Genomic DNA, 12,957 nt, shown 5'->3' on the forward strand with positions numbered 1-12,957 from the left:
AGAAAAATACGCTATGGTTATGTTCTCATTTAATATCCTAAGAAGATCCTCTTTGCCCTTTGTCTTTGTTTGAAAATATCTCTATTAAGAGTTAAAAATAAAAGGAGAAAAACCTTTCCTACTTGACATGAAATATGTTATGGCAGGGAACTGAGGGAGTAAATTACAGAGCCTCTAGGATACCAGATTAAGAGGAGACGCTGGACTTTCTCAAAGACACACAAATCATTCAACATGTAGCACAACAGGGCATACAGTGTGTTATCGATGCCGAGTTCCAAGCACCATTGTTAATACAGACCAGAGGAGGAATTGTTCATTAAATAATAAAAGGGGGAGGGGAGGGTGCACGCAGGCTTCCGCGTTAAATAAACCAGCTGAGGGATCCCAGCTTCGAAAGTATTAAATAGCTTACTGGTTATTAGTCTGCTTGGAGTTTAGGTTTAAATTCAACTCCCAAATATCACTTCTAAGTGGAAACTATAATTTATGAATGCTTCCTTATTTAAAAAAAAAGAAAAAAAGTTTAGTATAGTTGACAATGTCAATAGCTCCCTCTTCAGGAAGTTCCGAGCCCAAACGTCCTTAAATTTGAAAAAAAAAAAAAGACGGGGGGCGCTGTCGGGGGAATACCATCTGAGAACAAGATTAAATTGAAGAAATATCTGGACTGTTCGTGATGTCTCTATTTCACATGGACATTTAGAAATTTGCAATGAATCAAAACAAAACCACAGCCAGTAGCTTTTGTATTATTTGTGTATTTGTGTATATGTAAAAACTACATACTGTACATATATGGTGGCAGTTAGGTGACAGTGAGTCACCAAGACATTTCAGAGCGAAACAAAGAAATTCCTAATTTGCCTTTTTTCCTTTATACTGAGATATCATCAAGTTTTTCCCTATTCTAAGATTTACTAGTTGCAAATTTACAGCATTTCTCAAATTCCTTTAAAGATACTAATAGAGTTCATTTTTTGAGAATGCAATAAAATAAATAGTATTTGTGTGCACAAATAAAAATGTGCACACCTTTCAAACTATTTTGCTAATTTCATTACATATGCTTGAGGCTTTTGCATATGAGAAAGTCCTAACACCGTTGATACAAAGTTACACCTGTGTGAATCTTGAAGGTGATTGCCTAATAACTACAGGTAGCTCCTCTCCATGATCAATGGCTTCAGGTCCAGACTCAGAAGGCAGAAAGTATTTGAAGAAATAGTTTCGAGTAAATCTACTCACGTCACCACAGCCTTGAAAGTCTGAGATGCAAGCTTCTTATCTCATGGCTGTAATACATCAAATGACCTTGTGCAATGATTTAACCTCACCCTACTTGAGCAAGTTATCACAATTTGAGAGAAATTTACTTCTAATTTCAGAGACACCTCAAGAGTTATTAGGAGTGACACACAAATACCAGTTCCAAGAGTTCAGGCATTATCATTTTGGGTGATCGATGAAATGAGCAAAAAGTTCAGTGCCTCGGTTTTAGTCTCCATGTTGCTGGATTTTTTTTTAAGTCAACTTGTCTGAAATTTAGTTTCTTCATCAGAAAAAAGTAATGAAAAACTTCTGTTTTGGAGAAATATTTGGAACTATGTACACAGAGATGCTGGATAAAATACAATCAACACCTTTTTAATAGTTGAACTCATTAAAAAAAAGAAGGGTAGGCAAATAGCTGAGCTCATAAGAGCTGGAAAGCCAGTGTTTACCTGAATCTATGGCCACCCTGTAAGCATTTGCCAACCCTGATAACCAAGAGGCTTGAATGTTAATGGCCACACTGGGATGTAAGCAAGACAGGGAACTGGAAGTGAGACCTCAAATAAGGCCAAAATAATGAAAGGGTCCATCTTCCATATAAATCATTTAAAGAGAAAAAAGGAAGACTTCGGTTTCTTCCTGGGTTCTGGGTCAGAATATTACATCTTCCCTAAAAATGTTCAACTTCAAGCCTGTCCCTTAAAGGAGTTACATTGATATTACCTGCATAACCTGGGAAAGTTCAAGCAAGAAATTGACCCCAAGAGACCCAGATGGGTAGTGTCTTACAGGGCTTAGGAGAAGTAGATATTAGTTGTTGTAGGGACTTACCTTCAACTCAGGGCTTGCAGCATTCATCCAGGTAAAGCTGAGTAGGAACTTGAAATCCAAATGCACAAGTCACATGAGTGACAGTCAGCAGAAGCAGCAACAGCTGAATTAGACCATCAGGAATTTTATATATTGGAGTAGGTGACGCTGAATAAAGTAACTAGGTACAAAGTGTTAGTGAAGTAAATGAAAGTTTTTTAAAAACCCAAGGAAGTAGTAAAATATCAGATAGATATTTTAAAAACTGAAAATAAAATTTAATAGAATAGAATAGCTTAATAAATTAGTCAAAGCAGAAGAAAGAATTGATAAACTTGGAAATAATATTTAAGGAATGAACCAAAACAATGAGGGAAAACCCAAAGAAATGGTAACTGTGAAAAAATATGGAAGAAAAACAGGATCAATGATTAATAAATGTCCAACTGGAGTTTAAGGAGACAATTTTAGAAAAAATTCCTAATGATAGTGGCATGGAATTTTTCAGGATAGATGAAAGACATGAATTTTCAGGTTCAAAAATGACAAGTCCCTCCACAAAAAATAAATCATGAGTCCCAACAAAAATAAATAATAAGAAGCTCACACCTATACCTATCACAGTGAAGCTACAAAATACAAAAGACATGACAGTATTAAAAACAACTGAAAAAAAACAGATTATCATAAAAGAAGGATATTTAATCTAGCAACAGAGTTCTCAGCAGCAATAAAAGCCAGACTATACTAAGGAGAAAAAAAAACTAAAAAATGTTTAGAGAAATCATCAACCGATAATTTTATAACAAAAGAGCAAGAACGAAATAAAGATATTTTACACAAACTAAATCTGTTAAAAGATCCTCCATTAAGCAGTTCTGAAGGATGTGCTTCAGAAGACAGAATAATGATTATAAAAAGGGGTTAAGCTGCCAGGAAGGTAGACAAAGGAGATGCAAATAAGTGGGTGAATCTAAACAAACATTGACAGTGTAAAAGAACAATATTCATTTCTAAATTGGGAAAGTAGAAAAGGGCGGCCCAAATGAGGGGATAACAATATAACTGGGAGAGTGATCAGAAAGAGTGAGTGTGTGTGTGTGTGTGTGAGTGTGTGTGTATCAGCCAAAATACAGCTATTCTGATAGACATGAGGGCAGGAGACCATGACTTCTGCCAGCTGGGTTCACCCATGAACTATGACCATGAGACTGCAGGGCTCTACAGAATAATATGGAAGCTCTCTAAACTGCATGATATCTGAGGAACCTTGCAACATTCATATTCTACGTCTGTTATTGTGTTTCAGTAATATTTAATTTTTATTCTAAAAACAGAGTTCAAAAATCACATATTTTTTTAACCTCTTTTTCCCCCTCTTGTGTATGTAGCTTCTTCCATTGACTTCCAACTAGAATCCAGTCAAAGAAATGGCACAGAAATCTCACCTGTGGCTCCTGGGTTAACAAGTAAAGATGATATCCATGAACAACATTTTGGATTTGAAAAAGGAAATCTGACCTAGAAACATAGTTCTATGGCCAGGTAAGAATTATTTTTAAAGGGCATTAATACTCTTTATATTTCACTATTTAATATATAAGAAGAAAACAACACTGAAATAAATGTTCATTTGTGCTATAGTGATGTTTTATCATTTCCTTTAAACTGTGAGTTATATATACATATTTTTAAAATACAGATGCATACTCAAAGATAACTAATGTTCATATCTCCATTTTTTAAAAAGAGACCTCTTAATTTTATAAACAGTGATTTGGTATTTTTCAACGACTTCAAAATATAAAGGATTCTCAGGTTAATACAAAGACACCTACAATTTAAATCCTTCTCATGCAATTATTTTAATTTTAATAACAAATGTTTACAAATTTGAGCTTAAATTGATTATAGCATTCGATGGCAGGGTTTCAGAGAAACTCAGATTAACATCTTTTTTATTTATTCAATGGAAAAATAAAAACTTGGAAAATGCTTTCACAGAGGCTTTGTTTTGGTGTCCTGAATTTCTATATGCACCAACTACTCTGTTAGCTCTTTGAATATTTCTGTACTGGTAACCTTTCTTGTCAGGTTACAGGTAGGAAACAGAACATATACTAATTCATGTGTTCCTAAGATATTAATAAACACAACATTTTGGGGGGTTAGATTAGGAGAGGTAACTACTTTGACAGCTAAGATGCTTTTTTAAAAAAAAACATAAATGATCTGTTTTCAAATATGAAGATCCTAATGTTGACTCCTGCCTGGTTATCTGAAGGGTAGGGGTGGGAACTCTCACTGGAAGCAGTAGTGTAGATACTATGATTATAAGCTACTAAATTTGTGATAATCTGTGACACACTGACAATAGAAAACTAATACAGAAACCATTCAAAAGACCATTGTAAAGCTGTCACACTGTGAGCTCTGAAAAGAAATTTGCTGCCTTTTCTTACTTTGTTATGATATCATACACTCATTTTCCACTCACAGTGGTGCACACTGGGGTTGCCATTGTTAATCTTGCAATTGTACTTTTCCAGTTAAAGACGCTTGGCCTTTGGCCTCTTTTTCATTCCCAGCGTGTCTGGTGGGTGGCCTGTGATGTCTGGCTGCTAACCTTAAGTGATATTTCATCCGATCTAATAAGCACTCAGCTCAGATGGTCGCCTGTGCATATGTCACAAGGAACAGCTCCCATGGGACCCAGAAGAGGATTCATTCTCCAAAGAGAAGTAAAGCCTACATTGATAGCATATAAAATAAAGACTCCTTAAAATGTAAAGAGCAATGAGGTTGTTTCACCCCTTCCTTATGCTTTTAGAGAAAGACAAAATTTAAATCTTAAGAGACATGTTTGCCTACTTGACTCTTCAAAGACATAGAAAGCTAACTAATAAAATTTGTCTTAACCTCCTTCCCCAGCTTCTATACTCCCCCAACTGGCTACTGTTTCCCAACTAACTTTTCCATTCTTCTGCTAATTTTGTAGTCTAGAAGCATTGGAGTCATATTTTTTCTCCTTTGGCTTAGCCCTTAGAAGGGTAGCTCACTAAGTTTTCTTTTTCTCTGAGTCTCTCTTTCTTTGTTTTTTTTGGTACTGGGGACTGAACTTGGGTCCTTGTGCTTGCACAGCAGGTGGCCAAACCATCTCTTTCTTAATTTTAACATACATGCATCAAACTACTCTGATTGCCCCAGGTCTGTGCCTGGTGGCATGCAAGTTGGTCTCTGCCCTGAGAAACCCCTCTCAGATTCTCCCTGTATAATCCACGCCTCTTCTGCCTTCATTTCTGCACCACTCACTCAACACTCTACAATGATTCCTACTGCATCGGTCTGAAATATAAATCTTTCTGCTTGGTTTTCTACACAGCCATTTCCCCACTCCTCCTCAACATTTTTTCCCTCTTTCAGACAGCCAGTCAATCTTCACTCATTGAATCTAGTCTCTCTCTCTCTCTCTCTCTCTCTCTCTCTCTCTCTCTCTCTCTCTCTCTCTCTCTCTCTCTCTCTCTCTCTCTGTCTCTTCTCCTTCCTGGCTACAGAAACTTTACTCTGCCATGTGCTCCCTGCCATGTTGTTTGGCCTCACCATGGGCCTGGAAACAACAGAGCCAAGGGACTATAGACTGAAACCTCTGAAACTGTGAGCCAAAAAAAAATTCTTCATCTTTTGAAGTTGTTTATCTTAGCAATAGAAAGCTAACAAAGCAGTTTTAGTGGGATTTGGGTAGATGGAGACAAATAAGATAATCAGAGTTTCAGGTGCTGTTGTAGATGGGCACTGTGACAGTACCAACAAGGGATAAGGGAACAATTCTTCAGGTAATGGCAGGTTAGAGAAGGCTAGAAGAGGAAAGGAATAATTGAGAGATTGATTGTTATTCTGAGAAATGACTGTTTTCCAGAACATTCTGGGATGAACAGTAGACTCTATGATGTATGATGGCTGATTTTCAGTGTCAAGTTGACTAGATCACAGGATACTCATCTGGTAAAGCATTATTTATACTTAATCACTGCATTAATTACTCTCAGTGCTTCAGTAGGCACCAAGCATGCCCCTCTTCTGCTGAAAGGGAAGCCCGGGTGTATTTTGTTTTGGAGTAGAATGACTGGGCTGCTCAGGTGTGTCTATGAGGGCAGTTCTATCAGGCAACATCCAATCAAAGGGGGCAGGGCTGAATGGAACAAAGAGTTGGAGGAAGGCAAAGTTTCTCTTGCTATTTCCTGCCCTTGGACATCAGACTCCAGGTTCTCTGGCCTTTGATTGGAGAACTTGCACCAGTAGTCCCAAAAGTTCTCAGGCCTTTGGCCTCAGATGGAGAATTATACTATCAGCTTCCTTGATTCTAAGAACTTCAAACTTGGACTGAGCCACCCTACCAGTTCTCTAGCTCGAAGACAGTGAATTATGGGATTTCTCAGCCTCTGTAAACAAATTCCTCTAATATAGTACTTTAGCCCCCTTTTTAAATATCTTTGTATATATACTATTGGTTCTGTCTGTCTGGAGAGCTATGACTGAAACAAACTATAACAAGGGGTAAGCAAAACTCAACTATTACTAATTTCTTCTTGGAGAGGAGCTCACCTTACTGTTCTATTCTGTACTTAAAAGTGATTTTTTTTTTCTCAAGAAGGTTAAGAAAACATCAAAATTTATTAGAGGTAGACCAAAAAGCAAACCCATAAGCTCATTCTTCTGGGATATTCTGGGCTTTATCCAACCATGAAAGTAGAAGAAAGTGTTTCCTAGAATGTTCCCAATAGTTTCCCAATAGTTTTGCCCTACAACTAGATGGAGATGTATGGTATAACTGAACTTGAAAACAAATTTTTTTCTTCTGTTTGATCCTCCAAATAACTTATGCTAACCCGATGGGAAATCAAAGTCTGAAAACTAACTGATATTTTGAAGGGCTCTGGGAAGAACATTCCATTTCACAGCGGTTTGACCGGGTTTCTTAAATTTACTATCATTGGTTTCCTCCTCTTTAAAATGAGGATAACAGTAGCATCTCTTTTGAGGACTAAATGAGCATAAATGTGAAAGCAAATTATCTTTTGAGGTGAGGACTCAGTACATGTGGGTTCTCTTCCCTCTTTTGGGTTAAAAGATTTAAATACTGTTAAATTGCCTCTCAGTCTAAAAATCCTAAAACAATAAATACTTCTAAGTGCTGTATGCTGGAATTTTCATTAACACATTGACTGTCTTCCAACTGACTGATAAGCAAAGATGAGTCTCAGACAGGTAGGGATTCAAAAAAATCTACATGAGCTCCTCAAGGTCATACCACCAGAAAGCAGAGCCCCAAAATGGCTATGCATTCTACCAACACCAGTCTAGCTTCCATTGCTGTTACCACCTGATAAGATGCATGACTTTTTAACTACAGACAGTCCAAGTCTAGGTCAAAGTTTATTCCATTTACCTCTGACTCTCTTCTCCCCCAGGTATGATGCCAAAGACCTTCTACTAATTTCTAATTGCCTGCTGGTGTTTACTTTGTTTCTTCAAAGTGCCTTCGATGGCTGTAAAACTTACTTTTAACCGCAGCGGTATTCTTTTGTTTCTCTGCAGCAATCTCACACTGTCACAGCAGACCTTCTTTTTGCCAGAAAGTGAAATTAATGGCAGGGAGGGAAGGCAGCACTGGGTAGTCAGCAAATGTGATGAGCACCCTGGACTGAGGCTGGTAAAGTTGTGTGCAAATGCTGTGTGAAAGCAGTCATAGTGCATTCTGCCATGCCATCTCAATGGCTTGGAAGAAAATGGTAAATATGCTCGAAGCATAACTTCCCTCTTTTCTTAGAGAGCTTTAAATGGCCTTAGAGTAGATGTCTTTAGGATCAATAACATTTGACAGGTCAGCGTTTTCCCAGGAGAAAGGATGCCTAAGGCAGTGGTTTGCAAACTCTAGTGTGCATGAGAATCACCTGGAGGGCTTGTCACTACACTGATTCCTGAGCTCCTCCTCCAGGGACCCCATCCTATGGATCAGGAGTAGGGATTCAGGAATGCACATTGTTAGCTGCTGGTCAGGAGCACCTCTTGGAGAACCATTGAAAATGAGCAGTGCAATGTGGACTGCACAGTAGAATCCCCTGGACAGCTTTTAAAGATCCCAACACCCAACCATATGCAAATTGATTAAATCTGAACTCTAGGGTGTGACCCAGGCATGAGGATGTTTAATGCTTCTTGGTGATTTTAATACGCATTCAAGGCCATGGCCCTGGGTGCTTGATAGCCACTTATGGGCTTTCTCCACAGCTCCTGAGTTGAGCAAGGTAGGTATCTTGATGTTTACTTTTTTCAATAGAAAAGAAAGTGTTTATTACTCCCAGTGGAAATATGTTTAGCTGTTCTAGATTTCAAAAAAAAAACTATGGGTATCTCAAAGATAATAGCCCTCAGAACCTTAAAAAATATTAAGGTTGAACAAAATAAATTGTGATAAATGTAATTGCTTTGGAGGAGCAAATGGTACAAGTTAGTATATTAGAGCAATAGACAGCATCTGTGTCCAGGCTTCTGGTAGTATGCAACTTTACCCTTTGGTTTAATCCATCATTATTCATCATCATTGTTTTATTACAATGGCTCAGCTAATTTAAAAGCCTGTTATTTCTCATTTTCATTTCAATATAAATTTAATTTTTCAACCAAGCCTTTATCAAGGCAACTGTTTCAACATTCAAAAAGGCATCAGAGAATGGGAAAAGTAGATTTCAGAAACTACAGATTAGCAAGGTTAGTATCAACTCTCTTGTAACATTCCAAAGGGAATTGTTTAGAAAACACTAAGAACTGATCTTTGGGAACCAGCATAGGTTGCCCAAAATCAGTATCTTGCCAAACCAGTCACATTTCTATCTCTGACAGACTTGCAGGTCAAGAAGATCAAAGGAATTTCCATCATGAACAAATATATATCTTTATTTCAGCAAAGAATTTGACATCCTGTGGGTAAGTTGAAGACATGAATGACAGAATGAACGGTTGAATGGATTTGTAGCTGGCTGAACAGCTCTGCCCAAGAAATGCTGACTCCCTGATGAATCACTGCCCACCTGAGGGGCAGACTGGGGCAGACTCCCAAGTGCTATCAATGGTTTACGTAGTCCAAAATATCCATTAATGATGGATGAAGACACAAAGACATGCTTATCAAAACTGTAGGTGTGACAAAGCTGGGACAGAAGCCTAATTCATTAAATGTCAGGTGAACTTAAGTCGAGGGGAACAAACTAAGATAACAGGCTGACATGAATAAGAGTAAACTTAATAGGGATAAATGCAAAGCCATCCATTGAAAATTAAATGTAGACACATGGGAGGTTGAGATGAAGAACAAACAGTTTTTTGAGGAAAAAAAATCCCGAGAGTTTCAAGTGATTCTAGCCTGGATAAAAGCAGTATAGACTTATCTTTTAAAATTCTCAGATCTTTGAAAATCTATGAAAGTTAAGACTATCTCTTGACAATGCCCAAAGTCATAAATTGTTTACAGTTTCAAGTGGATCATGGAGGCCCTGGAGCCCATGTCACCCGGGATATCACATACCCCAAGTTATAATTACTACCATACAAGTTACAGCAAACCAGCTGTTTTATTAAGATATAATATTAAAAAAAGAAATAACAGCTCTAAAGACCTTGGTACATCTTACAGTCTTTAGTTTACACTATTCAGCTTAATGTAGAGATTGAAAACTGGAACACATTTAATAGTGAAGGAAGTTATTCTAAATAAAGAACATTTAAAGGAACCTGAGAAGTTTACCCTTAAAATTTTTATGGGAAACATAAGTCGTCCAAAAGTCAGAAGGCTGACATTTGAAAAAGAGTGCAGACTTATACTAACTCTATACCAGTGCTATCCAGTAGAAACGTGTCAGCTACGTGTCATTTAAAATTTGCTAGTTGCCACATTTTAAGTAAAAACTTTTTAATGATTTTAACAAAACAGTATACTGTATTTAACACAAAGTATCAAGAACGCAATCTAAATTTTTTCAAATGGAGTTTTTGAAATTTGGATTGTATTTTCTATTCACAGCACATTTCAGTTAGGACTAGCCCCCATTTCAAGTGTCGTGTAGCTAGTGGCTACCATGTTGAACACTATAGCTCTGTAGCTGCCCACAGTAAAAGAGGAACAATAAACGTTAGAGAAGAACTTTCTAATAGAACTGTCCAAAAATGTAATAAGTCCTCCTGTAGAGTGTTAAGGTCTTAGTTTCTAGACATGTTCTAAGACGAGGATTTCAAGGATTAATCGAGCATTTCATCATAGAGTGCATTCTGGGTTACATACTTTTGTAGTCCCTTCTGATTCTGAGGATATAATTATCTGATTGATGGGTTTGAGAATTGAAATTATTTGAATCACTAACATTATGATATTCAAGACATCCTTTCCTAAGATCTTGCCCATTGAGTTGTGTAAATATAAGGCAGGTCTCAGCCACAGAGCCAGTTTGCCCCTGCTCTGTCTGTTGTAGTGCCCAGCCAAAGTTATCCACAAAGGCAGTGCAGATTCTTGGCTCAAGTTCTGACATGAGGCTGAAGAAAAACTATTATAGCATCACCAAGCTAAGCTCAGTCTGGAAATAACTCTCCCAGAACATGTGTCCAACATACACACTTAATTGTGCACTCATCCAACTGTCTCACCGTTATTTCTAGTTTTGCATTAAGTTCATTAATAGAAAATTAAGTGCTTAGCTATGTGGAGCATAAAGGTACTTCTCTGACTCAAAAGGGTTATTCAAAAAGGAAAGCAATCTAGGAAGTTAGACCTTTAGCTTGTGTTTAACCAAGTCCTGGGCCTCACTGCAACAGCTGATGACTGGCACCCACACACAATCAATCTGACCCACATGGGTAAGCGGGGTCTGATGAGCCATCTCCTTGCAGTCCACATACAGCTGCAGTCTAAAGACTCTGGAAAAGGCACAGTGGGGAGGAGAGGAGCTGTGGAGTTTGATTGCATGAGGTCAGTCCCTCCTGGTATCTCTCACTAGCTCTGTATTCCCAGACAATTGACTTATTTCTTCCTCATTTTCCTCACATGCAAAATGGTAATGATGATGGTTTTTATGGATTGTGAGGATTAAATGAAATAACCAAAGCAAAAACACTTACTCTGAATTAAACATGGTTCTCTTCTTGTCAGTTGGAGAAATCCAAGTCTGGAAACTGTCTAGGCTCCTCTATTTGCTTTTCCCACCACTAACATAGTCCATTTTGAATGTTTTCCATGTCTAGAGCTGAGCAGCTATATCCCTGATGATAGCTGCATGGACCAGCATCTCAGAAACTCAACTGTTCCATGATACCCACTTAAAAAATAATTTTTCAGGGTCTGGATGTGTAGCTCAGTGATACAGTGCTTGCCTAGCATGCACAAGGCCTTGAGCTTAATCTCCAGCAACACAAAACAAACTAAATAATTTTGCAGGTAAATTTTTTCAAACCAAACAAACAAAAAAAAGCAAAATCTTTGAGTTTGATGAATTTCAATAACAGGATCCAGTTTAAAATCATTTCCAATACCTCCTCCTTTCCTCCTGCAAATGATCTCATCTTCTTCTGCCTCATAGGGTAGAAAAGAGCCAGTTAATGGGTATTAGAGGGAAAGTCTTTCAAATGGAACTGATTGAGGGTGGAGTGAGTTTCCTTGTGCAGTGGTAGTACACTGTTCTTGTGTATTTTCTGATAGAGACAGGGTGCCCGTCGGTCAAAGGTTTCATGGTATTTCTGCACAGGGTGGGACTGGGAAGGCTAATCCTGAAGGCCACTCTCAGTCTGAGGCTACAATGACCTGACTGAAACACTGAGAACTAAGGTTGCTTTAAATATCCAACAACCACTCTCATCTCCAGTCCCAGGCAACCAACCTACTGTCTTTACAGATAAATTTTTTCCTAGAAATTTCATACAAATGAAATCATATACGTTTATGCATCTGGCTTTTTCATTTAAATGTTTTTAAGTTCATTCATCTTGTTGTGTCAGTATTTCCCTTTTTCTTTTTTCTTTGTTGCTGAGTTATTCCATTGTAGGGATTTAACCATATTTTGTTTACCTACTTGTTTATGGACATTTGGTTTGTTTCCTGTTTGGAGCTGTTAAGAAAATACTGCTATGCTATGAACATGTGCACACAAGTGTTTATGTAGAAATGTCTCAAGTGAAACTGCTAGGTCATGCTCTAAGTGTATGTTAAACTTTTGAAAGAAACAGCCAAATTTTTCCAAAGCTGCTGAACCATTTGGTTCCCATCAGTGATGTAGAAAGGTTTGTATTTCTGTTCGCATTTCCAGCACTTCATATTGCCAGTATTTTTATCTTATACATGTTAGTGGGTAAGAAATAGTATGTCCTTATGACTTTAACATGCATTTCCCTAATGACTCAGGATGCTGAGCACCTTGTTATATGCTTATTTGCTATCATACATCTTCTTTAGTAAAGCATCTATTCAACTCTGTTGATATCCAGGCTTTTAAAAATACAGCCTGACCAGAGGCCACCTTGGTAATTATTAATTCACTCTCCTCCTGAGGGGTTGATTGGTCCCCACAAATTATTTTACCATTTATGAAAATTGAAAAATCATACAAGGAGTAAGAAACAAGTATTGGATGGACTTTGGTTCATTGATGACACTTTATAAACACTACTAGCACTTCTTTTTATAAAAAGTGTTTTTATTTTCCCTAAATGGATGTACTGTATGTATATGACTATGCATAGGGTATATATTGATTACAGAAAACTGAGTATATAAAAGCATTAAGAAAATGTAAATGACTTACCAATTCTTACTATCTTGTCACTTCTGTACAT

This window comes from Heterocephalus glaber, unplaced genomic scaffold, assembly GCF_053883595.1.
Source record: "Heterocephalus glaber isolate CG9 unplaced genomic scaffold, H.glaber_assembly_v1.0 deba00000676, whole genome shotgun sequence".
Lineage (NCBI taxonomy): Eukaryota > Metazoa > Chordata > Mammalia > Rodentia > Bathyergidae > Heterocephalus > Heterocephalus glaber.